Source organism: Hetaerina americana, unplaced genomic scaffold (assembly GCF_022747635.1).
Source record: "Hetaerina americana unplaced genomic scaffold, ioHetAmer1.1.p SCAF_4, whole genome shotgun sequence".
Taxonomy (NCBI): Eukaryota; Metazoa; Arthropoda; class Insecta; order Odonata; family Calopterygidae; genus Hetaerina; species Hetaerina americana.
In genome coordinates this window covers 69,747,545-69,773,409 of record NW_027286985.1, presented here as the reverse complement: position 1 = coordinate 69,773,409, position 25,865 = coordinate 69,747,545, and the positions used below count along the sequence as shown (strand labels likewise).

Here is a 25,865-nt window from a genome sequence, read left to right as displayed (position 1 = left end):
GCGAATGTCTACGCTTCCTACGTCAATGAATACATTTTTATCCTGAAAATACCCGAAGAGACATGTGATGTAATTTCTTCCGGAAAGATACAGTATACAAACCGGTAAGTGTTGAAGCGACCTTTGTAAAAAAAGGCCTATGGATCCCAAGCTGTTTCATTCACCAATAAGCAGATATAATAGTTCACTACACTTATTCACGAATAGTAAGGCTTTATGAGTGATTCTATATTGATCTCACCCGGAGATTTAAGCAGATTGCTTCATCGTTTAAAATTGTAAACAATAAAGTTTAGTTACAAGCTAAAAATGGCAGGATAAAATTGATGTGAAAGAAATCACATGGTAAATCGAACATCAACTTCGAGTCGTTCACTGAATGACTTACTTCATGTAGCTATCTAGCATTTTAGCCATGGAGCATTAAACGGGTCACTCACAAAATGATATCATGCTCAAGATGAATTAATGGGTGTAATATGACAAGTAGGAGCGAAGTGACCGCGGAGATCGATTAAAATGTTAGCGATTTTTTCTTTGATACCTGTTCCTAAATACCCCTCAATCATAAAATGCTTCAAGTGCAAAATCAAACCCGAGCAGAATATAACTGAATCATCAAATTACGAAATAAAACAGTGTACCTTTCAGTGTATTTCGCTGTGAAACCCATCAAATTATCTCACATTTGTCTAATAAATTCAAATTATCTAAAATTAAACTGTCACTAAAAGTTAAGAAAAACTTATTTTGATGTTGCATGCTTGATATTAAGTCACCCACTGTCCACATCATTCCAGAGGTGAGTTGCAAAGCACCTGGTATATGCAGATAAATATCCTAATGCCATCTTCCATCCTGTAAGATAGGCTCCTGTGACCTGTTTCTCCACAATTTGAGCCTCTAGTATAGGTTTTCTTGCCATATTTTCCTTGGTCAAACAGTTATCCATCTACCAGAGGGAAATTAATTTCTCGTGGTAGACACAATTTTATCGCATGTCATTCTGGCTACGTCAGCTCTACATCCTTTTAATTATCTTTTTGTCCACTGTTTTATCTAATCTAATCACACGGAATAATTTATTCAAAGGAGAAAGAAAAATGGCGGGTGGATGAATGGACATCATTCACACAAAAGGTGGCATGTAACTGCAAGAAACCACCAATTGTTTAGGCTATCCAAAAATTCTCTCCTGGAGAGTATACTTGAACTGTCAAACTGTGAGTAAAGAAACCGCAACCATGAGGCAAAATGTATCTTGAAATAATTTCAATAACTAATAATCTACTTAATAGCTATTAAAAATCAGCATTAAGTAAGACATAACCTAATATTAGTAGCATGGACTGTGTCACTCAAGACACTACGAAAGCTATCCATATTTCTCAATCAATAGCTCTTTGAACTGAATGCTTTAAAAAGCAATACACGTTTGATCGAACTGAATCCTTGTTAATCGACCACTTCCGTTAATAACTTTACCATGTAAGTACAAGTGTGCTAATGGCTAGCTAAAGCTTTTGCAATGAATCAACACACATTTCGTTAGTAAAATGGCAAAATATTCATGATCAATTTATAGTTCGTGCTAAATGGCCTTCAAAAAAACCACAATAATTGACCAGCAAGGTGGGAAAATATGCAAAAATAACCCAAATGGAATATAAGGATAGAGCTCCACTCAGCGTTTAGATGAGGTTGGTCTAAGACCTCAACTGGGTATTGAAGCCGGAAGCCTCAGCCCAGCAGAGGAAAACACTACCGAATAGGCAAACTGCCCCCTAAATAGGATTACATTTCTTACAATTATAGCATTAGCAGCTAACATGACCACTCCCTGTTAAGCCACATGCAAACCAAATGGTATTAAGCCAAAAAAATAACCAAGGCTTGAACAAGCTCTAGAGGACCTTAACGTGTCATTAACTCATGATGGAAAAATTACATTGTACATCAACTTCTCTTACTCCCAAGTTTTTTAGTGGCCATTTAAGGAAAGCAGAAAAAAAGGAGACTCGGTGACTGCATGAGGCTACAAACAAAAACAAACAGTTCTGCGTTGAGAAATTGAGGTCACTACTCGTTTGAATTTAGCGGCGATGACATTTCTGACCTCCTCCCTCTTATAAACGTATATTATCTAGATGGCCACAGAATTTATCGCGTTTCGAACAAACACTTTGAATTTGGACAAAGTCAGAAAAAACGGCATATGTCTCCTTTCATTTTACTTCTACGTTTCGTGAAGAATCATAATATGTGAAAAGAGAGTGCCACATCATAACTGGATAGTGTGGATTGGGATAGCCCCAGTGATACTACTTGAGCGCACGAAAACTACACAGACGACTGGAAACTTTCATTCAAATACGAAGCATTCGAGTTTCACGCTGGCCCATAAGGAATAATTTCATAACCGAATTTCATTGGCAGGCCGGACAGAGAAATTAAATGAAACTAACCCCCCCCCCCAACCGATCGATACAAGGAATCATAAATCGCAAAATTCGAGACAACGTTTGTAGGTAGCAAAACTTGACACAATTTGAATTCACCCTGAAGCCATTAATCATCCATCAACAATCACTTTTTCGTTGGTTATCTAACACCCCCTGCCACACGCGTGGAGGCTTACAGAGTAATATGCAGATGTACTTTACCTCTACGGAATACGCGCGGAAGACAAGTCGTCCTAAGTATCTTCACATTCTAAAACCTCGTACAAATACTCAAGTATCTTCTCATTCATCTTCCCTACTCGAGCATATTCACATCCCGAGCTCCTGCAATCTAAAATATCCACCTAAATATCCTTTAATAGCATTGTACATATGTGAGATGTGCCTTCACCCGTACTACGAAGGGAAAACCGTATACCTATTATAAAAACATGTTCATTGTCAAAATATATCACTTCTGTTTCTAGCTTGGAAGATTGTCGTTACAGCCAAATTTCCCACCCTTGTCGCAGGCTACTTTTTATAAAAGATGTTTAGTGTACACCTGGCGCCCATAATAATGAACTTCGACCTTTAAAGATGGCAATATCAATATTGAAGTAATGGATAAGCAAAATTTTTAACTTGATTATATCACCCAAACGTGTCTTTCCAAATTCATATACTATTATTATTTGTATAATTTTCACCGTTTCAGATCACCTGATGATGATTAAGTTACATCGAAACTTAGTTTGAAATAAATATTTATGAACAGTGGAACAGTGCATTATTATTTGATACGAATAGAACCTTCTGCTTCATAACTGTAGGTTTTTTGCTTGCGCAAAGATGCAACCTTGTTTTCGCAAGAGAAATTTCCGAGGGCATCTTTCAAACGAAACTTAACGAAATGGATCCAGTGCCCTACAAAATGTAACAGACCGCTAAACAGGAATAAAGCGAGCGCACTAATACTCGTATGCAGTGCAACAACGCAATCATGAAGCTATGCTAAGATGACGAGCAACAGAACGAATGCATTCCCGAATCTATTACATATAAGCAAGTGAGGTGGCAGGTAACCGAAGAAGCTTGACGGAAATTAAACCCAGACCAGCAAAAGCACACCAAGATAGAGATCATGAGACGGAGAGACAAGTACTGCGCAAGAGGAGAATATGAATCATCAAAAGACAGTATTTATATGCACGAAAATCTTCGAGTGAACTTTGGCACAATTTTATCCAAACTAGGAACGTTGCAAAGGGAAGAAGAACAAGGAAAATCAGGGGCCCTCTGAACGTAGTGCTGGGAATGAATGGTTAAAACTCAGCGTAAGGAAAAGCGAGGCATTAAAGGAGAAAAGGAGAGAGCATTGTGGGAAAGAGCACGGGAGAGATAATAACAGAAGAACTGGGGCACCATAAGAGTTAGACACTGCACATCAGCATTAAGGGCAGGAAATGAGCCCCACCCCGAAGAAATCAAACCACCCTGCCGAAATATAACACCAATTTTCATTTTAGCCACTAGTAGTTGTTTCTTCTGAAAGAAAGCTTTCGTTGCCATTCCTAATCTGTTTACTACACCCATCTTGCTTCCTCTACCACAAGTTATTCTGCAATATTGATAGTAAAACTTCCAGTTGTTCCAGTGCGTCATTCCCTCGTCTTACTTGGAAATTTCGTTCCCTTACTTGCCTGTAAGCTACTGCCTTAATTTTAATCTTATTTATATTGAGGTTGTATTTTCATCTTCTACTTCTATTGGCTATAATATCTGTAAGGTGTTCTACTCTCTCTACGAGTATAGCTATGAGGGTGGTCTGATAAGTTTCCGACCTAACCAAGAAACAAGACATTTTCTCTCAAATTTTCTGGGGTCGGAAACTTTTCAGTCCAATCTCGTATCATCATCAGTATTTTAATCCTAAGATTGGTTTAATGCAGCCCTCCATTCAACTCTATTTAACGTCAATGCCCTCAATCCTAAATACCCTCTCTTTTTTACGTCCTTCTTAATTTGTCCTATGTAAATGTCTCTTGTTCTTCCTCGTGGAATCTTCTCCTCTATTTTTCCTTCTATTATATTCCTAATCAATCCATTGTGCCTCAATGTGTGCCCAATCCATCCATTTCTTCTTTGCCGTAGAGTTCTCCATATGGTCCTATCCTCTTCTGCTCTTCTACATACTTCCTCGTTCCTTATTTTGCCTGTCTATTTGATCTTCAGCATTCTCCTCCATCACCATGTTTCAAAGGCTTCTATTCTTCGCCGGTTCACTTTTCCAATGTTCCTAGTCTCGGGATCATAGAGGGCCATACTCCACACGGAATTCTTGGCGAATTGCTTCCTTGTTTCCAGCCTTAGGTTTTTTAAACATAGTAATTGCCTCTTGCGCTAGTCTTCGCTTGATGTCAGTTGGACTTCTTCCATTCCATGTTATGCTGCATACCCAGGTAGATGAAGGATTCCACTTGCTCTGTCATCTGTAAATCGCAACATACTTTTCCTTTATCCTTTTGAATTCTTAAAACTATGCCTTTTCGTTGGTCTGGTTAACTGCCTCCATAATGCACACATTAAATATCTGTAGCGATAATGATAAATTCAGCCATATTCCTTTTCAAAAGCTTCTTTCTCGCTTCCCCCACATTTAATCCCTGCAGCCTGCTCTCCACGTGTATCAATCTTATGTAGTTGTATTTCAGCCATATTTCCTTTGGGATACGCAGTATCATATTCCCATGCACGCTGTCTAAGTATTTCTCGTGTAAATTTTAACTATCAATACTACGTAAGCATTACGTAAACTTTAGAAGATTCGTATACGCTAATACAATAGAGATTACTACTGTACTGTATTGATATTATATTGTATAAATATTAAATATTATCCTCCAAACTTTTAGTTCAACATATATGGTAAATGTTTATCAAATCTTTTCTAAACTCAAAACTTCTGGGTGGTTTTTTTCCTTCAACCACCCATCCCTCTCCCCCATCGGTAACTTTTGAATGGATAATGGTATATAAAACAAAAAGGAAAACTAGAAGAGGAAGACAAAAGGACCGATACTACAACAAGGAAGTTAAGAAAAATATTTAATATGAAAACTAATGAGGAGATGAAGGGATTGACCTGAAATTGGGGAAAATAGGGGAGCTTTAAATTTAGGAGAAATTTAAATTCATGGCTGATTTTCTAGTGAATCAACTCAAATTCATACGGAAAACACGATTCCATATAGTTGAAAATTAATTCTTATCAAATGAAATGAGATTCAATGCGATAGGACAAAGATATAACTTTAGCACAAAAGGAAGAGATTTGGAAATAAAAACAAAACAAATAAATATAGTAGAAAGATGCGTGAAATATAAAGATCATAAAATATCTAGGTAGTTGGGTTAATGAAAATAAATATGTGTACAATACGATTAACTAAGAACCCCTTCAATAAGAAAGGGAGATTACTTCGTCGAAGGACTGATAAAGGATTGAGGAAAAGAATGATAATATGTTTGTTTAGCAGTGCGGCAATGTTATGGATTAGTTAGTTAATTGGACACTTAGAGAGAAAGAGAAAAAAAGATTATTAGCATTTGAAATTATGTTCACGAGGAGAAGAAAGAAAAAGATCAGCTGAGTGGGAAGGGTAAATACTTGAGGGAGTTGGCGAAGGCAAGAAAATTATACTAAAGCCTGTGGGAAAGGAATAGGAATTGGGTGGGATAATAACTGAGTTGGAAAGACTAAAGGGGCTAAAGGAGAGATAGCATCAAGGTGGAAGGGAGATATGGAAGAAAGCAGATGGAAGCAGAGGGAAGCGTGGAGACCTTCACTGGGAATACCTGCCTAATGAACATAACGCTCATCGTCACTACACAACCCTATCACAATATTTTATGCGGATATTACATGCTGTGCTTCAAATGCAAATAAAGAAAACAGTCGAAAAGGATACAGTTACATTTACGCAAACATTATCGCGAGCAGCTGTGCGAAAAATCGTTAAAATGATATCAGACTCATGAAGGGCAATTAAAATATTTCAACATGAATACATGCGCGTACATTTATCGACGGTAACTTGGCAAAGAAACGATTACACTCTTGAAAAGAGTTTATTTTTCACAATTGATTTCTGTTAGAGCCCGGTGTCTTCTCGACCCGAGATCATTCAGGATTGGTGATAAATCTAAAACCACAGTTTTAAAGCATATCCCTCAAAAAGGAATACGAAGTCGAAAATAAATAATTGCTGTCGGGTAATATGAAAAGTCCTGTTTTAATTACTTCCTATATTCTATGCCGAGTTAAAGTGATTTTTCGTGATTACAGTGAGCAATTATAAACTATCTAAACTGAGAACTAGTCTCCTATGACCCGGTCAACGACCAGGAATTTCCGCAATCTGAAGAGAAATATTTCCTCGTGTCCGAATCATGATTAGAAACAATGCCTTGCTCTCTTTTTAACCAACCATTTGAGACCAATCTGCGGTGAATTTCTTAGGCAGATGGCCTTATTATATAAGTCATCTGACCATTCGAGATACTGGATACATAGCGAGAGCTATCATCACTTAGCATCCAATTAATTCTTATCAGCTTTCATATAATGTTCATTTTCTTCAAGAGTAGGCGCGGCACTGGTACGCACAATCAGCATCCGGTATTCTGATGATAAGTCGAGAGGAGGGGAGAAAGTTCATAAATGGTCGGTCTGGATATTAATCGCGATACAAAACGAATTTGTTTTTTTTAAATGCATAAGAATTGAGAAATAGTATGTCATGCGAAGGGAATAGAAAAAAAAATGATTCGTGAGTGGTCAACGCGATGAACAATGATACTTCTTTGATTTGAGCCACTTGCACAAATCGCGTGTAATTTAATAGCTAAAAAATTATTAGGTATTTCAGGAAAATACTTTGCTGCTGTTTCTTTGATTTCTTTCTATATATATATATATATATATATATATATATATATATATATATATATATATATATATATATATATATAATTATATATATAATGTATAACACTTAGCACTAGTGGACACAGACAAAAACACAGAAACACACAAAAAAAGAGACTCACTATTTTTCAAGACAGAACTCTGTCCCTCTCCTCCTTGATAAAGGTGGCAACGACCACCGAAAATTCGAAAAATAGTGAGTCTCTTTTTTTGTGTGTTTCTGTGTTTTTGTCTGTGTCCACTAGTGCTAAGTGTTATACATTATTATTCACGTCCGTGAGTCTTTCAAAAAGTGTTATATATATATATATATATATATATATATATATATATATATATATATATATATATAGTACAATACACAGTAACACACAATATAGAAACACAAAAAAAGAAGAACACTCACACGTTATTTCTTGATACGAGAGTCATCCGGAAAGTAGTACCCGTTCGTGAAATAAAGACACAAAAGTAAATATTAACAAACATAAAAAATTTTATTTGAAAGAGGATACTTTAAACTACTTCTCAACATAATCTCCAAGCAAATTAAGGCATTTGTCATAACGTGTGACAAGTTTCTGTATTCCTGCTGCATAGTCCTTCGCCGCCAGCTCATTGAGATACGCGAGGGACCCATCTTGCACAAATTTTTGCATAATGCAGATGGTGTTTAACAATTTCATGAACAATTGTTCGAGAAACATTGGGAAAATGCTCACAGATGTCATCAATTGTGACGCGCCGATCGTTCCTCACGAATTCGTCAACTGAGCTCACCAGTTGGTCTGTAATGACAGACGGTCTCTCCGAACGCTCATCGTCGTGTGTGTTCCCCCTCCCCATGTTGAAGTTGCGACACCACCGCCGAACAGACGACTCGTCCATTACATTGTCTCCATACACCTCCTTTAATTGGCGATGAATATCACATGGGCGAACGTTTCTTGCATTGAGGAATTTAATCACTGCCCTCACTTCACAACTGGCGGCGTTCTCAATTTTTTTAAACATTGTAAACAATCACAGAAACAACACAGGCAATGCTAGCGTCACGCAACTTGGCTCAGAGAAGGCAGACAAGCCACTGAAGCTATCTGACCTCGTCCAGCGGCTACTCGCGTCGTCAGCACTTCATGCGGCACGAACGGGTACTACTTTCCGGATGACCCTCGTATTTCGACGGAAACAATCCGTCTTCCTCTGAAGATATAGAAGTAATCATTACTTCTATATCTTCAGAGGAAGACGGATTGTTTCCGTCGAAATATCAAGAAATAACGTGTGAGTGTTCTTCTTTTTTTGTGTTTCTATATTGTGTGTTACTGTGTATTGTACTATTCGGCACTTCCGTGTTACGTCTACGAAAGCATATATATATATATATATATATATATATATATATATATATATATATATATATATATATACATACATATATACATGTTTCCTATGACAAAACTCTTCGTCGGAATCTCATCAATGGATTTATAAACTTAATCCATTAAATGGAAATGATTTTTCAAGCATAGCATTAATTATTTTAAACAGTATGCATTCGTGGACAGCTAGGAACGGACTAAAGGGCAGTCAACAATTTAGCATAAATGATACGGCATCAAATGTAAAGGTCATTTCGGTCATTCGAGTAGGATTAAAGTCATAGCTGTCGAATGAGTTAATATCCATCTCTAACCCTAATTATTCATAATTACTTATTGCCGCGTGTGAAATATAAGCAAGCAACTTATTGAAATGGTTAGCGTTTAAAATCAACTGATTTTAAAAGGAGCTTGGAGGCATAAAAGCATGAAAATCGTGGAACCGACTTACGGTGAAAGGAGACTTGAATTGAAACGACAAACCATATGCGCAATGGCTTATGATCTTAATGCGAAGTCCTAACCCCTGAAATTTGGCACGGTGACACTTGGAAGGCACACGGGAAATTCGAGATGGCTACCGAAGGATAATGGAGCACCCTTGGAAAAGTATTAAAGATTTCACGACCCGCCTTTCTTTAGATCTCAGATTTTAAATTCCACAATATAACGGGATATAAATGATCAACTTTTGCGCACATCTAATCTGGAAAATCGTATCCTTCGAAAGCTAATTCTTCAACATATTGCAAGGTGATCGAATATCACCTCTTTCAAGGTTACACATGATCGAATTAAGGCATTGGATTAACTTTCTAAACTTGTTTGTTAGAACTTTGGAATTATATTAAATAATATAGTGATAACTTAACACTATGGATGAACGTCTATTAGTGCTCTGAATTATAGCACTGGACTAGTCGCATTATGTTTACGAGGTATCAGAATATATGAGTGTTAATGTATTTCAATTAGTCTGTATCTTCAAATAGAAACATGAAATGTATACTGCGAACAAGAGTGTAACTTTTACTGCCAGATTTGGATATATTTTGCGCAGCTGTGATTGAGAGTCATATATTCGATTCGAGTCATACGATTCGTTTTCAACAGTAATTACGCATGAGACCAAAACGAATTTTTCTTTCAAAACTCTCAATTTATACGTGTATATTATTGTATAATAGGCATGGCGATTATGTGAAAAAGAGCATGTATGTTCAGATTATTTGCTGCTCGTAAATGCCAGTAAAACAAGTAATCACATAAGTTTCTGGAATATTTACTTTATGATCAGGGTGTGACTTATATAATCAGGCAACTGAATCCGAGCATTATTGCAACAATGCACTAGTACCGAGATTTCTAGTATTCCTGACCTGGATACTGTCATCGAAATACCGGTACCTAGTGTTCTTGCTCTAGATAAAAGTGCCGATATAACTTTTCAAATGGTTTGTGGCTTACAAAAAAAATATTGCTAGTTGATATTTCGTCCTGAGCTAATAATTTCAGAACCTCCAGTTCAAGACTCTCCATTAACCCTCCCCACCCAAGTCTGTTGTCCCTTAAATATTATCATTGAAGTGTAAAAAAGTACTACTATAACATAAACCAATGCGGATTGGTGCCGGTTATCGATACTAAGGTACTGAGAAATACCCAAGATTTTTCCATAGTTACGGTTATCGACATACTATATACCCTAGTTACTGGTCTCCATCTACCGAAATCAAGGATCCGAACCTTAAGCAACCCCTGTTTATGATCTACGTATAATGGCGTAAGGTGCATAACTTAATACACTGATGCCTCCAGGTGTCATCAGAGGTAAACAACACTAAATTCCGAAAATACCAATGTCCTACAGATTAATAGAGTTATACTATACTAGGTATACTATACCAATTAGCTATACTATTCCATAGTAGTAATATAGCTTAAGTATAGCTAGCTATACTATACTAGCTACATTGTACTAAAACACTACTGTTCGAAATTTGAAGATAAAGAGAATCATTATAAGCTACTAAAAGTTGGAAAAGATTTTTCGCCAAAAAATGACACATAATTATCATTTACGTTGCCTCCATCGCTAAATACATATCATTAAAGCATGAAAAAATATGCCGTTAATATAAAAAAAGTATTTAAATAAGTAATCATGAAAATATTCCGAATATTAATTCGCTAGACCTTCTGCATCTGAGTAAAATAAAAAAGTGTACTACTTCCTAAGTCTCGTCACTCATTCTGATGATCAAATTCGTGCTGCCAAGCTAATCGCAATTTTCTCGGAGAGAGTTCGTGGTTTTTCAGCTACATACCGGCAATTGTGGGGCACTAAAATTTGGCCTTTAAAATTCGTTGGCAAATGTAACTTGCGGATCCAAAGGGTTTCAAACCTACAATTTTACATTCAATTAAATAAAACGGAGCATTACTTTTTTCTTGAGTTAAATTCAATGGTTGGTTCGACAAAGATCTCTACCCCATCTTTATATCGACTAAGCTCTTAATTTCTATGTACCTTCGTTTTCACCACGGTCGTTATTTGATCCATTTATCTCATCCATTCTATCATCATTCCGTTCAGTTTTACTCTATCAATTTCATCCTGTTTACTTTTCCCCAAACGTTGGTTTTCGTCAAGCTTATGACCATCACCAATCTATCATAAAAGGTACAATTAGGTACATTAAAGGTACAATTTCATATTTTCTAGTTGCCTTTATGCCAGCCAAAAAGCCTATTATTTTCGTTCTTCCAGCCCGCTCACTCAGCATTCTCGCTTTCTCAATATTTCCTTCTCCCACTTCTTCCGCGTTCAGACTTCAACCAGCACCTTCCTCTTTTCTCCTTCTGTAAATGAAATATTGCTGTCTGCCGTACAACCAGTCCAATTCATTTCTCCATTGTTTCCCATACTCTTATTTTAAAAACCTACTATCTACGCTCACCCTCTTGCTTCAGAAATCAGGTTTTGAATGCATAAAAAGAATATCTTTACTCGGCGTAACTGTCACCGTTTCTCTTCTACTTGCAAATGCATCTACCGCCAGCTTCATTCTTCTCTTAAGACATCTACTACTACCTCCATTTTGTTTTAAAGTACCTGCTGCCCAAATACTAGAACTGTTTTCCCTAGTCTACGGTTATACGAATCTCTTTTACTTTCATTCTGCTTGCCATTGCACCAACTTCTCTAGTATGTATGCTTATTAAATAATTGGAGTCTGCAGATGCAAATGGAGAGCTTATGCTTCTGATGAATTGGCAGGGGAAAGATAAAGCAAATGTAGTACCTTCTCACAAATTGTTATCCAGTTCCATAGATAGCTGCTGGTCTGGCCCACCCCGACCCATGAGGATGATGGCTTTGGTGCCAAAGAAGCTTGAGCTGTATTGCAAGTCTCTTGTCACATTCCATGTTTTATTTGATCAATATTGTTCATTGTGGATTTGAAAATTGTGGACAATTTCCTGTTTCGTAAGGAGAAGAAGCATTGATCTTGAGTGCGAATATTTCTTTGACTTGAATTCTTAGTCTCTATTAGCATATTCCTTTTTTTCCGGAGATTCATTAGACTTCTTTCGTCTCCAAATGCTCGTAGAAAATTTTCGTTAATGATTAAATCTGCCCGTTTTAATTCCTGCCCACTCCTGAATGTTGGCATTGTCTTATTTTCCGTCTACGCTAAACTGATTTCGGTTTCGTCGCCATAAAACGGTGAATAATGTGGTGTAAGGAAAATTGTTAAGTAAGAAAGTGAGAGGGAGGGAAAGAAGAGAAGACGTATTTTAAACGGAATGAAGGAAAACAGAAAGTATGTAGCTCTGAATAATGAGTCAGTGTAATGCAATTGATTTTAATTTACAAAGTGTTATCGATGGTTTCAGGCGTTATTTTATGGAATCGGTTCATACTTAAGCGGATAAAATAATACTTTGTGATAAAATAATACTTTGTAATAATCTGTGGAATTACAAAGTATTATTTTATCCGCTTAAGCTACAAAGTGTTGAGAAAGGCTAAGTTCGTTAGGGAGGCTACAGTATCGTTTAAGAGTTCATTAAGTAAAACTAAAAAAAATTATTCAGATCAGTGGACAACTCCATTTAAGGACGCAATCGATTATACAAGTATCGTAGTTCTACATAGTAAAAGAAAAAGGAAAAATCCACTTTCTTCTCTATCCATAACTTTGTTGCACTTGCGTATTATGTCTATGAGTATAGTGTAGACGGTACAAATATGAGAGCATAATATATAAGGGTATATAGAGAATTAAGATATCAACAAATATTGTCAACTTTTTAATATTGGTTGAAATAGAAGCTTTATTAGGTGGTGTAAAGAAAATAAAAAATGGCCGCATGGCATAAAGAGATTAATTGGATATTGAAACGTTACGCTAACAAAATTCTGTTAGCACAAATTTTTGTTGTACAAGTGGGAACTAGTGGATCCGTAAGCTGCGAATTTCAAAGTATCTACTCAATTTAAAGCCTTGAAAATTAAAAATAGAAAGCTCCCAGCGAAATTATATAAGCAACTGATCTCACCTTGATTACTACCGAGTTCATGACACTGCGAAAGTAATAAAGTCAAGGAAGAATATATGTTTCATAACAGAGCGGATCGGATTCCAAGAAAGAAATCGTGATCGAAAATGAAAAATCAGAGTTGAAGTCTTTGAAATGTGCAAGGCTGTTATTATGTTGCCAGGAACTCCTTGACTTGGCATTCACACCTAAAAAAATACCTGATTTAAAATCTCATGATCAAATCAAGAATCTATAATTCACTTTTCTCTGCTCTTATTTACGAATTATTAATCCTCAACAGATGCGTTCGTCGCTCACTAAATCATATCTATGCCCAGATTTACAATCGTTGGAACATGTCAGCTTCACTGAAACAATGCTTTGAAACCTGGTGCAAGGATAATTCTGAGCCATTTAAAATAACGAATCGGGAGATTTTGTTCGTAGATGCATAATTTTTAATATACATTTGCTCGCACAAATAAAGGTACCTGTATCTATAAACACCATATAATTTTTAAAATAAAAATATACGTTTCGTTTTCCCAACTAATTAAAGAATGGATGACTACTTGAGAGTACGTCGCATATTAGCCCCCGCTGAAGGTATTACCTTTAAAATAAAATAATTGCGCTGTATAAATATTGCAATCATGGGCAGACTTTCCTCTTTACTCTGTTCATTTCGAATCCCGGTCAAGGTGAATGATTTCTACACTTTAAAATGTTGTATTGCAATGCGCATTAAGAATGACTCCGTTAAAAGTTCCTGTCACGGTTTCTTTGGACTTTTAAATAATTCATATTTCTCCACCAGCTTGAACTCTACCCTCATCTATTAAACCAACCTTGGGGTTGATATAACTTTCACTATTTTTAACCAACAAGTCGCCTTCGTAGAAATATTGTTGTCCGTATGAAAAACTTACCCTGGATTAAGTCTTTTTATTTATATACCTCAACGCTTCCCACATTACTGAAAGGGGACACCTGAAAATAACTCAGGGAATCGAATTCGAACCCTTTTCACGAGATTCCGGTCCAACGTTCACCAATGAAAATCAATCCTTTATCCACCCGAAAACATTCCATTTCCGCGGTCTAGCTCATGAATCCTTAAAAAAAATCGTGATCTTTTTTTTACAAAAAGTAACCAGATGTATTATTCATGGCATAAGTAGCACCATAGATCTAAAAGCTATATGAAAAAAAATAAATGTATGTATTGTTTGAATTGAGAGCTAGGATCCTTAAAATTAATCCTAAATAAAAGTGGTAGATCCGTCTGCAACCAATGAGGATAAAGTTTAGTGTGAAAATAAAATCCAAAGTTTACTTATCCAGTGATCATGAATTTTCACAAAGTAGAGACCGAAAACATAGAATTCAACGAACACATTTTTACCCTCAGAGCTTGAACGCATATTGCCAACGTCGGTTCCCTGAACTTCTTCCAACGGTGCATGAAAATAGGCATGGAATTACAACTAAAACTATAAAATTGTAAGGAATTGATATGAGCTCCATGCAAGTGATATTCAACTGTATTTTTTTAATTATTGTTATACTGCAGATGGGTTCGCTAAGAAAGACTTTTCCAATTTTATTGATCTCGTTAAATATAAAAGAAAAACGCGTAATACGTCTTTATGACTAAATTTAAATTATTTTCATAATATCATTAAGGTATGTTGAAATTCATATTATGTTCTTTAACGTTTTTGTGTTAAGATAGTGTACGATTTTTAATAAAATTGCTAGAATCATATTCCAGAGGATAAAACACAGATGAAGGAATTATTCCGTTTCTCTTTAAGAGCAAGGATTTCGCGACGGAAATAATTATATATCCAATCATGAATACTGTCATTAAATGGTAAATTACATGGTGCGATTTCAATCTTTGAACAGAGGAGAGATTTATTATAAGTGAAAAAATGATGGCTAATGGAAGGTATTTAATTGTAAACTACTATGAATTACTGCACACCTTATTACAAACCTCGATCGGTTTCAACTTAACAGACACGCACTCTCATAAGGTATGCAATGCACACACATATAAAATTATATATATATATATATATATATATATATATATATATAAAATTTAAAGGTAAAAATACCCTGGGTTGGATTAAAGACTTTTTGAATGATCGAGTACAAAGAGTAGTCATAGATGGAGTCAGCTCAAATGCAGTAAAGGTTACTACAGGTGTTCCCCAGGGAAGGGTCATTGGACCTCTTTTATTCCTACTTTACGTTAACGAAATTGACTCCGTAATCACTAGTAACTCCGTAGTCATACCAATGAGGCAGTGGTTTACCGTAATATCCGTCATCCTGAGGACACAGCAACTTTATCAGATGACCTTAAAGCTATACAACGCTGATGTGACACTTGGTAATTGGAAATTAACTAAAACAATTACGTAGTCATGCATTTTTGGAAAAAGAGCAATTCCCTCCAGAACGCATATTGCGTCGGGAACACCGAAAAGGAATGTGTAGATTCGATTAAATACTCAGTGACAGACCGTGCTGTTGTAGGGAACATAACTGTTCATTTTAAAAATTCCACTAGGATTTATAAAAATGAACAGATCACTCGAGTTAAACTTAGTAATAAAAGGAATGACTCACACTCCAAACTACTTTGGCTAATTAGATCTCCCGGATGAAATATGAAAAATGGATCACCTCACCGATAAATGTAAACGTTGTTACCCAATCTATTCAAACACACGATAGCAATAAAAGCAAGTCTAAACTCTACAGTAATGATGACACACATGCCTCGTGTTCATATATTTTTCTTCACGGCCACCTCAAAATATAAAATACATAAAAAATTTCTACATTACGTAATTAGTGAATGGCGTCCTTACACCAGGTTGACACAAACTCTTCTGGCGATCGCGGGGGTACATATGATGCTCTGGAAATGCGTCACCTTGCCCTTATAAATTCCTCTCATTTACAACGCCGCAATTTTACTTCTGATATTGCGTATTTTTTCTCCGGCCTTCAATTATATAATTTCATATACGCTATGACTCACTATCACAAAATTTTCCAGAGATCGCATTCCATTGTCTGTTTATTTATTCTCACATTTTTTTGCATTTACACAGCTTAATGAGGATAATTATATTTTATTCACAAACTACATTATAAAATGATGTAGGTCTAACGACGTATTAATGACATCATATCAAGTATCTTGCGTTGAAGTCCATCAAAAACACTAACCGATAGACTGCTGCTCATTAAAAAAGAAAAACTTCACCTAATCTTGAGTTTTTTTGGGATATTTTCCTTTAAAATTGTTATTTTTATTTTTGGAGCAGGAGTATTTGTTCAAATGAGTCATAATATTCCTTGTATTCATATAATTTTCATGTTAACTACATGTACTGAGTGTATTTTTTTGGACTGCAAATTTCAAGGGGCATTAGTTAATAGGAAATGCGCTCCCCAAAATATTTTTGAAAAGAGCGAGACATATTGACAAGCACTTTAAGGAATGATATAAAGAAAATATTGATGAAAACTTTAATAGAAACCCGATCGTTGGGTTCGGAGGGTAAGCTTAGAATGGAGGCCTTTGAGATACGGATGTAGAGAGGAAAGGAAGAAATAAAATGGACGGTACGATAAACAAACGATGTAGTTAAGGGTATGGTAGCTAAGAGAGGGTTTTAGGAGAAATTTGAAGAAGGCGAGACAAGAGGAAGCAGAAGATTCTGAGGGTCAATAATATTCTGAAGACGGTGATTGAGGGTAGAATGCTAAAAAAGCGAGGTTGAAGGAGGAAAAAATAGGAAAATGTCGAAGGAGGAACGGAATGAACTTAATAAAATTAAGCGAGGATATAAATATACAGAGCTAAATATTAAGTTATTATAATACCAAGTGTAGAGTTTAGCATAATTTTGTGTCACATTATTTAAGACTCAGGAGTACCATAGTGTGTACTCCCAGGGTTCACCAACAACCTAGGCCTAAACGGATAGACTATTACTTTTAATAACATTTCCCAATAATGGCATCCTTTTTGACTTCTTGAACTCAATTTTTACGTGCCCATGTGCACTAGGAGGCTTTTTCGAGAACAGCACTGTTCGCTTTAACCTTTTCAATTTGTTAAAGGGGCATAAATCTTATCAAGTGCATTTTCAGAAAATCAATTAATAACCTACCATCAGTCAGGAAACGCCCTGCGGCAAACACGAAATTATGAACCTCCTGAAACAAACATATGATTGCCGTGGTCGTGATTTTACCAAAAGTAAATGCTTCCTTTAAGGATTACCCTTAATCCAAAAGAGCCGAGAATATTAAAAAAACGAAGGATTTTCTTTCACAAGACTCCAGAGTATCGTGTATTTTTGTTCCCATATGTGTCTGCGGAAGCTGAGAGGCAGAGCGACGACAATTAGGTGTTCTCAGCCACTATAACGGTCCGCACCAACGGACTCTGATGCTACGTCTCCTTCGCATTATCTTCCCTTTCGACGGTCTCCCTGCACTCCTCAACATGTCATGCGGCAATCGCTTCTTGCCGGGAGTAGGAAGGAGAGGACATTTGAACAGTCGACTCGCCTTAAATAAGTATTCGGGTGAAGACAGAGAACTCTACGCAGGTTATAATTTTTTTCAACGGGAATGAGCAACCTATAAAAAAATATAACCCGTCATCATCGATCACCATTCCCTAAATAAGTTGTTAGTAGGCCTCCTTGCATACATCATACATACTTCTTGCTCTAAGACTCTTTTGTTTCTTTCATCCGTGTCCTCCATTACTACTCTCTCATAATTTACCCTAGGCCTCATTCTATGCAGTTCTTCCCCTCCATTGATCCTTCAAAATAAGGTATTCCGCGAATAATTGTTTCTCAGGACGTAATGCTTAGTTTAGTCTTCCTTTTGATCCGGACCTGTCATGATCTCTCACATCACAAGCACTTCCAAGGACTTCGTTAGTCACTCGCCATATCCATTTTATCCTAAGTTACTCTCATTCGATCAAAATAGCATTGCTTCTAATATTCTGACCAATGCAAAAAGTACAAGTACGTATTCCGCACCTGAGAGTGGACCTTGATGGAACCCCTTCCTCCATTAAGACAGGTCCGAGGGCTACAGTATGGCCAAGAGCAGCATTTCGCCCACCCTCGGTTCGAGCTCCAAAGGACACTCAGAGCTACCAGCTGAGAGCATGGGAATTATGCGCACCACAGCAAGGGGATTACAATGGACGCCATTTGCGCCATTGGGGCCGTGGGGAACAATCAGGGATGAGGGCCAATTAGGGGTGAGTTCTGTAGACCAAAGGTCTACTGTACTACTGGTCTACTTCTGTAGACAGAGTTGCCTCACAGTTTTTCCTCATCTAAATAGTCTTGAGTGAATTCTTTTTCCACGTACTTACACATTGTTTAACTCGACCCGTACACGATAATAAGAATATATATTTAAAACAACAAGTTACATACGCTGCTGTCATCAGCCCCAGTAAATGATTTCAAAGATCCTAAGGAGTCAAAAATTATTAATTTTATCGTCGTGACATGACTCAAGAAACGGAAATCACACTTTTATCACGGAAAATCCCTTGAACTACTACAATGAACGTTAAAAATTATATACACTCGCCTATGTGTCATATGAAATCTTTATTTTTTTAAATTTTATTGGACGCCGTGATCATTGCGTGCGTATTTACGTATGATGCAGACCGAAGAGTTTTCCGTAAGTAAATAGTGACCTTTAATGACATTTTTATTAATAATTATCCTGACATACCAAAGTTTTTCAACGTGGAAACCTGAGACGAATTTTTAAATAAAGCGGTTGGAATTACAAAGTCAATAATTTCTTTTTCATTTCAATATAAACACAACTAAGTTGTATTGTTCCGAGAATAAAAAAGTCAAACATTTTGAGAGTGATATAATATTTTTAGCATAAAATTTAATTTACGATACACATTTTCCCCTTTCCTCGTCACACTCACATATAAAAGAAAATGAGTTTGAAAGGAGCTTAGACGCCGAGGTTTATATAGGGTAAGTGAAGAGCGGAGGTTAATGAGGGTAATCCGAAAAAGTCAGAGAAATATTATGGAGGAAATATTAAGAGGTAGTGGTATGTTGAAGGCCGTGACAGGAGGGAGAACATTGAGGAAGTGGGGAAGAGAATGAAAGAGAATAAGCTTTCTGGACAGCATCAAGACGGACATAATATAAAAAGAAATTTATTAATGCAGATTCAACTACAGATAGGCTTACAACCAGGTGAAATTGATCTAAATCCATTTAATTCTCTTAGTCATTCCATATTTTAATTCTATTGTCAGATAGTTTACCTGACAAACAATATAAGAATTCTATAGGTAATGAGTGAAGAAACTAAGAAAGGAAAAGAAAATACAATATGGATAGGAATATGAGGAAGTTCTCACAGAATACCTTGACTAATAGAAATATAGAAGAAAAGAGAAATTCAAGAACACTAGGGATTAATAGATAAGGCAATTTAGTTACACCAGGTAGGGGAATGTGGGAGAAGTGACTCCCATCTCACTAAAATTTTCGGAGAAGGTAAAATTTTCTTCCAAGCTAACTTTTTATAGCCTGCAGGTAAATCTCGTTCCGTGAAATACTCGAACATCCGGTAGTTTCTTTTTAAATTCCTGAAAAATATTCGGGGGCAGACGTTAACTAAAGCTCTCGAGAAAGAGCGAACCAATATAAAAGAAACCTTTGGAGTGGAAGATGAAATTTCAGTCACAAAGTAGACTTTTAGGGTTGAAATTATGTTTAAACCATGAAATAAATTTTAAAAATAAAACAGAAAATAACTATCCCAGGCCATCGCTGAACTTTCACATTTTGAGTTAAATTATGTACACGAATCGTCGAAAAACACGTTTCCACATGACACAAATAAACAAAAAGCAAGTACAATTGACAACTCCACCATTTCTAAAAGAGTATGTTTAAAATTACTCTGGCAGGGTTTTTCCAGTTTGCAGACTATTTCATATTTGCATTGCGCTTAGCTGAATCCAATTAAGGTACCTACTAGTTGGCATGCTGTGATAGCGAATACAAGGTTTTTCAATTTTACTTTAAGTTTACACAATTAGCCTAATATGCAATGACTCTTACGTTTCACGAAAAAGATTTATTCAGTGAAATTAGATTCTTTAAATATGATATCAATATTCTTCGAATCGATGATGCAATACGAGCACTGCGAATGTGCCAATGTACGCTTCGGATGGACGCAATGTATCTCCCCGTCGGACGAAGAGAATTCATCGCTTTCACCCATCACCTTGTGCATCTTTCGATCGATGTCGGTTCAACACGATTCCTTCCGATTTTAATCCGGTAATACTATAAGATCAGATCAAAAAGCAATGGAAACGTGATGTTACAAAAATGTTGTGCACGATTAAACAGAGGACCCGAAATCATTCGAGGAATCATAATGTGAGAGGGTAAAGAAAGAACGCAGCGAAGGATTCTTGATCCAACTCCCAAATAACGGTTATCTGGATGCAAGAATGGATCGGGATTATTGTAGACGAAGTTCATGAATGAAATACGACAAAGAAAATCTGAAACTCTTAACTGTTCCAGCAGTTTTGTAATAATGGGATAAAGATGATAGGTGAGTAAAGAGTAGATGTAAAGTGAGTAAGAGAAGATGAGTAAAGATGATCGGTGAGAAGTGAACAACGTGGAGAACGGTAGGAAACAAAATTTCAAATGATAATACTGCTGCATATGATGCATATTTCCTATAGATTCCATATATCCACGCTCTAATCCAAAGAGTGAGTCCGTCCCCCTCTCTTATTTTTTATTGTATCGTGTACACCAAAACAGTCGTTAAGATAGGTTATTTTTAAAAAAGGCCCTTGTTTCAATTTTATCCAACGTATTTATAGAGTCAATAGCATCCCAATCATTTCACTTTGACAAAGAGGATATGCCAAAAGAAAACATTTCTAGCCCATAGAATCAAAACTATATGACTACAACATTTGCGTAGTTGTCTCATCGTATGCACGTTACAAAGAAAATAAGAGGCGTTTCATGTTTTTGAGCGGAAAAGAAGACAAAGAGATAATCATCGGTTTTCAAATAGTACATCTAATGGGAAAAACGTATAAATTAAAGTGATAGAAATTATGCAACACAGTCATTTAATATTATATTACAAATATGGATTACAACTAATTGTAGTTTTTTTTAATTAAAGATACTTCGAATAAAGAAGCTGGTGGATTATACTCCTTCAGGTATATGAAGGCTTAGGAAATCGATTCAATGGGCTCGTGTCAAATGTCGGCAAACAAGAGAGATCATAGAAAGAGGTCAAAACTGCGAATAAACCAATTTTCTCTCTCGGTATCGGGAAAGGATGTCAGGTAATGCAACCCGACAGGCTTCGTCGTCAGTTTGCGAAAAGACAAAAGTCGCAGTTACCAAGCATCCAAAAATCCGAACACTTTAACAATGTTATAAAAATCAATTCGGATGGCTTCAGATAAAATAACGCAACTCTGTCGCTTGCTATCGATTCTTCTAATCCAGTCATTCAATTCTTTTCTTTCCTTTCCAACACACATTTCCATTAATCTTTAAGTGCGGGAATTTCGTGAGTGGTAGGATTAACGGATACATCAACATTAAACTCCGTGGGTTTCAAACAAAAATCAAGCAAGAAGTACAAAGCAACGAACCAAACCTCTCGCACCCTATTGGAAGGAAATGCCAAATAATGTGTCGTGATGGGTTTCGTCTTGAGTATTCGTGAAAACATTTCACGGCGAGAAAGTATCCAAAAACCCGTAGAGACAGAATTTTTAGACAAAATTTCCAGACAAATACTGGTGAAAGCGGATGTGAAGCAGATTTCATGCACAGTTGTACCTGTATGTATCGATTCTAATGTACCATGCACTATACGTACCATGTACGCACCATGCCACTATAGGCTAGCTTTGGGAAATTACAAAGCTCGTTTTCAATATGGTTATCAAAAATCTGAACCACATCATGTGAGGTGACTTCCCGTAGAATATGATTATAGAAGGACAGATTAGTGGGAAAATAGGAGATGGAAGGAAGATATTCGAAATTCTGATATATATATATATATACATACGAGGGTCATCCGGAAAGTAGTACCCGTTCGTGCCGCATGAAGTGCTGACGACGCGAGTAGCCGCTGGACGAGGTCAGATAGCTTCAGTGGCTTGTCTGCCTTCTCTGAGCCAAGTTGCGTGACGCTAGCATTGCCTGTGTTGTTTCTGTGATTGTTTACAATGTTTAAAAAAATTGAGAACGCCGCCAGTTGTGAAGTGAGGGCAGTGATTAAATTCCTCAATGCAAGAAACGTTCGCCCATGTGATATTCATCGCCAATTAAAGGAGGTGTATGGAGACAATGTAATGGACGAGTCGTCTGTTCGGCGGTGGTGTCGCAACTTCAACATGGGGAGGGGGAACACACACGACGATGAGCGTTCGGAGAGACCGTCTGTCATTACAGACCAACTGGTGAGCTCAGTTGACGAATTCGTGAGGAACGATCGGCGCGTCACAATTGATGACATCTGTGAGCATTTTCCCAATGTTTCTCGAACAATTGTTCATGAAATTGTTAAACACCATCTGCATTATGCAAAAATTTGTGCAAGATGGGTCCCTCGCGTATCTCAATGAGCTGGCGGCGAAGGACTATGCAGCAGGAATACAGAAACTTGTCACACGTTATGACAAATGCCTTAATTTGCTTGGAGATTATGTTGAGAAGTAGTTTAAAGTATCCTCTTTCAAATAAAATTTTTTATGTTTGTTAATATTTACTTTTGTGTCTTTATTTCACGAACGGGTACTACTTTCCGGATGACCCTCGTATATGTGTATATATATATATATATATATATATATATATATATATATATATATATATATATATATATATATATATATATATATATATATATACACACACACACACACACACGTTCAAACACGAAATCCCGCCATATGGCGGACAAATTTTCATTCACAGGGAAATAGATATAAGGAAAATGGATAGAAACATGTATAAAGAACGAACACAGGAGTGGGGGGAAGGCAGAATCAGGCAAATCACTGGTGTAAAAATATTCCCTTGACCGGGACATGAACACCGGATCTTTCCATTTGCCGGGCGGATGCTCTAACCGCTTGAGCTATCGAGGAAACCTAACTTTACCCTGATGTTTTTCGTCCTTTATATACGAGGACTCGTATGTTCCTATCCATTTTTCTTATATCTTTTTCCATGTGAATATACATATATGTATATATATACATATATGTATAGATATACATATATATATATATATATATATATATATATATATATATATATATATGCATATATGTTTATATATATATATACACACACACATATATATTAAAAGAGGATGGCCCAGGAAATCAAGGTGCGCCTAGAAACAAAATTTCAATTGAAACTGGTCTGAAGAGAGATTCATATCTGTGATGATCAACGTCCACGAAATATGCTATTGACTAATCTGTTAATTATATTCTTTCCTTTCAATCGCACGTCTTAAGAAAAACATTCCTGTCGGTGGCCGACTACCCCGCAAATTCTCATGACTCTATAAGTAATACAAGCGAGAAAAATATCCTCATTGATTTTAAGACGCGTATAGTATTGCCACTTCAGAACGAAAACAGGCATTTAATATCAAAACAAGAAAGAAATTTGCCAGAACAAAATTTCGGAATGTATTGAAATGTGGATTCAAGACGTGGGTGCTGATTCCACTAGAGACAGATAAACTTTGAGCGGTTGAGATACGGATTTGCAAGAGGATAAAAAGAATAAGCCAGCAAAACAAGAAAAATATTGAACAATTTTCTTTGCAAAGAAATTTAGGTGAAATAGTACTTAATAAGGCGATTGGATAAAGGAAATAAAAGCTTATCGGGCATTTAATTAGGCATAATTATTGTACGTACTACTTCATATTCGACCAGTTTAATAATCGTAATATGTACAACGGATGTTGAATGAATTGTGTCCGGTCACTCCCTTCCTAGTACCCTTTCGGTGGTCGCGATGTTTCATGCGTATTTGGAAGTAGTACAGAAGGAGTAAAATGCCTGGTTACCTAACAGCCTCCGCCAAACGTCATTACGAAGGCTTTTGTGGTAATAAACAGATAGAGAATTATTAAGACTAGTCCACCGATCAGTAAATGGGTTGGATTAATCTAATGCCTTCTTTGGATGTATCCCTAATCTTCTCTCCTCCCCTACCAGGTTTAGAACTTCTTCGTTTGTTCCGCTTTTCATCCACTGGATAAAACAACTATCCACGGGTCATGTTCACAAAATTTTGATTGCCAAAACCAGAATTTCAACACCCAAATGTCACCTTAAGATCACATGCATGTTGAAATCTGGGTAGTGAGAATGAAACAATTTAGTAGGAATACAGATTACGAACTCATTTTTCACTAGAATAACCAAGTGTGAAGTTATGGCTGAGCCTTCTGATTGATTCTTACCGTCATTTTGACCAACTTCAATGTCACTCTCAAAAGACGATATAACAGTCATACAACATCATAACCTAAATTTTTCTCTCCTTTTCTGTTCAGTCATCAATAAATAGCTAGGATAATTTACAAAAATAGACGGAAACGATAATTGAAAGAAAAATCTCAAGAAAAAAACAAAAGGTCAGGCTATTGCATCTTATTTTCAAAGAGTAATCGGTAAAATGGGATGCGATTTCCGTGGTGGTACGAATGCCCATGCATGGAAGGTGAAACAACGAGCGGAATGGCTGCGACAACGGCAGAGTGTGGCCTTCATAGAGGATTAAAATGGGAACCGCAGTGAGGGAGGGTGGACTCACCTGACGACGAAGCCACCTTCCTCTGGGGTGTCCATGGGCGAGGGGAGGACCGGCGGCGTCGGCTGCTGCCGGCCGACGGGGCCCGCTCCCGGTGGGCCTCCTCCTCCGGTGGGTAGCGGCGGCGGGAGGGGGGCCACGGCACCCGGCCGGGGCGGGGCCGAGGCGGGCTCGAGGGGGGCGGACGAGGCGCCGGGGCAGAGGAGGAGTAGAACGAGAAGGCAGGGGAGTAGAAGGAGGAGGTGGAGGAGGAGGTGGAGGCTGAAGGGGCCGAGGGCTGGGGAGGGGAGGATGAAGGAAGGGGGGGTAGAGTGGGCGAAAGTAGAGAGGGGCGGAAGGGCGGAGGCCGAAGACGGCTGGCGACCCCCCGCGGCGGGCTGAAGGAGGAGCCTCCAAAGGGTTATGAGGACGGCGAAGCTGGAGTCGCTCTGTCCCATGCAGGGCACCGTACACCCTGGGCCTCTCTCCCCCGCACCCTGCAACAGGAATGACCGAATTTACTAAGAGTACAGTCCAGACTGTCTCGCCATTGCAAACGTCA

The 25,865-nt window shown here is 37.2% G+C and overlaps 1 protein-coding gene across 2 annotated transcripts in view; it reads right to left on the bottom strand.

The window, feature by feature from the left end:
- Positions 1–25,433, bottom strand: part of DAT (Sodium-dependent dopamine transporter) — a 208,858-nt gene extending 183,425 nt beyond the window's left edge. For both annotated transcript variants that reach the window (XM_071590854.1, XM_071590852.1), the window contains exon 1: positions 25,328–25,433. The gene's annotated coding sequence lies outside the window, so the exon portion shown is untranslated. The remainder of the gene's footprint in view (positions 1–25,327) is intronic.
- Between the last annotated feature and the right edge of the window lie 432 nt (positions 25,434–25,865).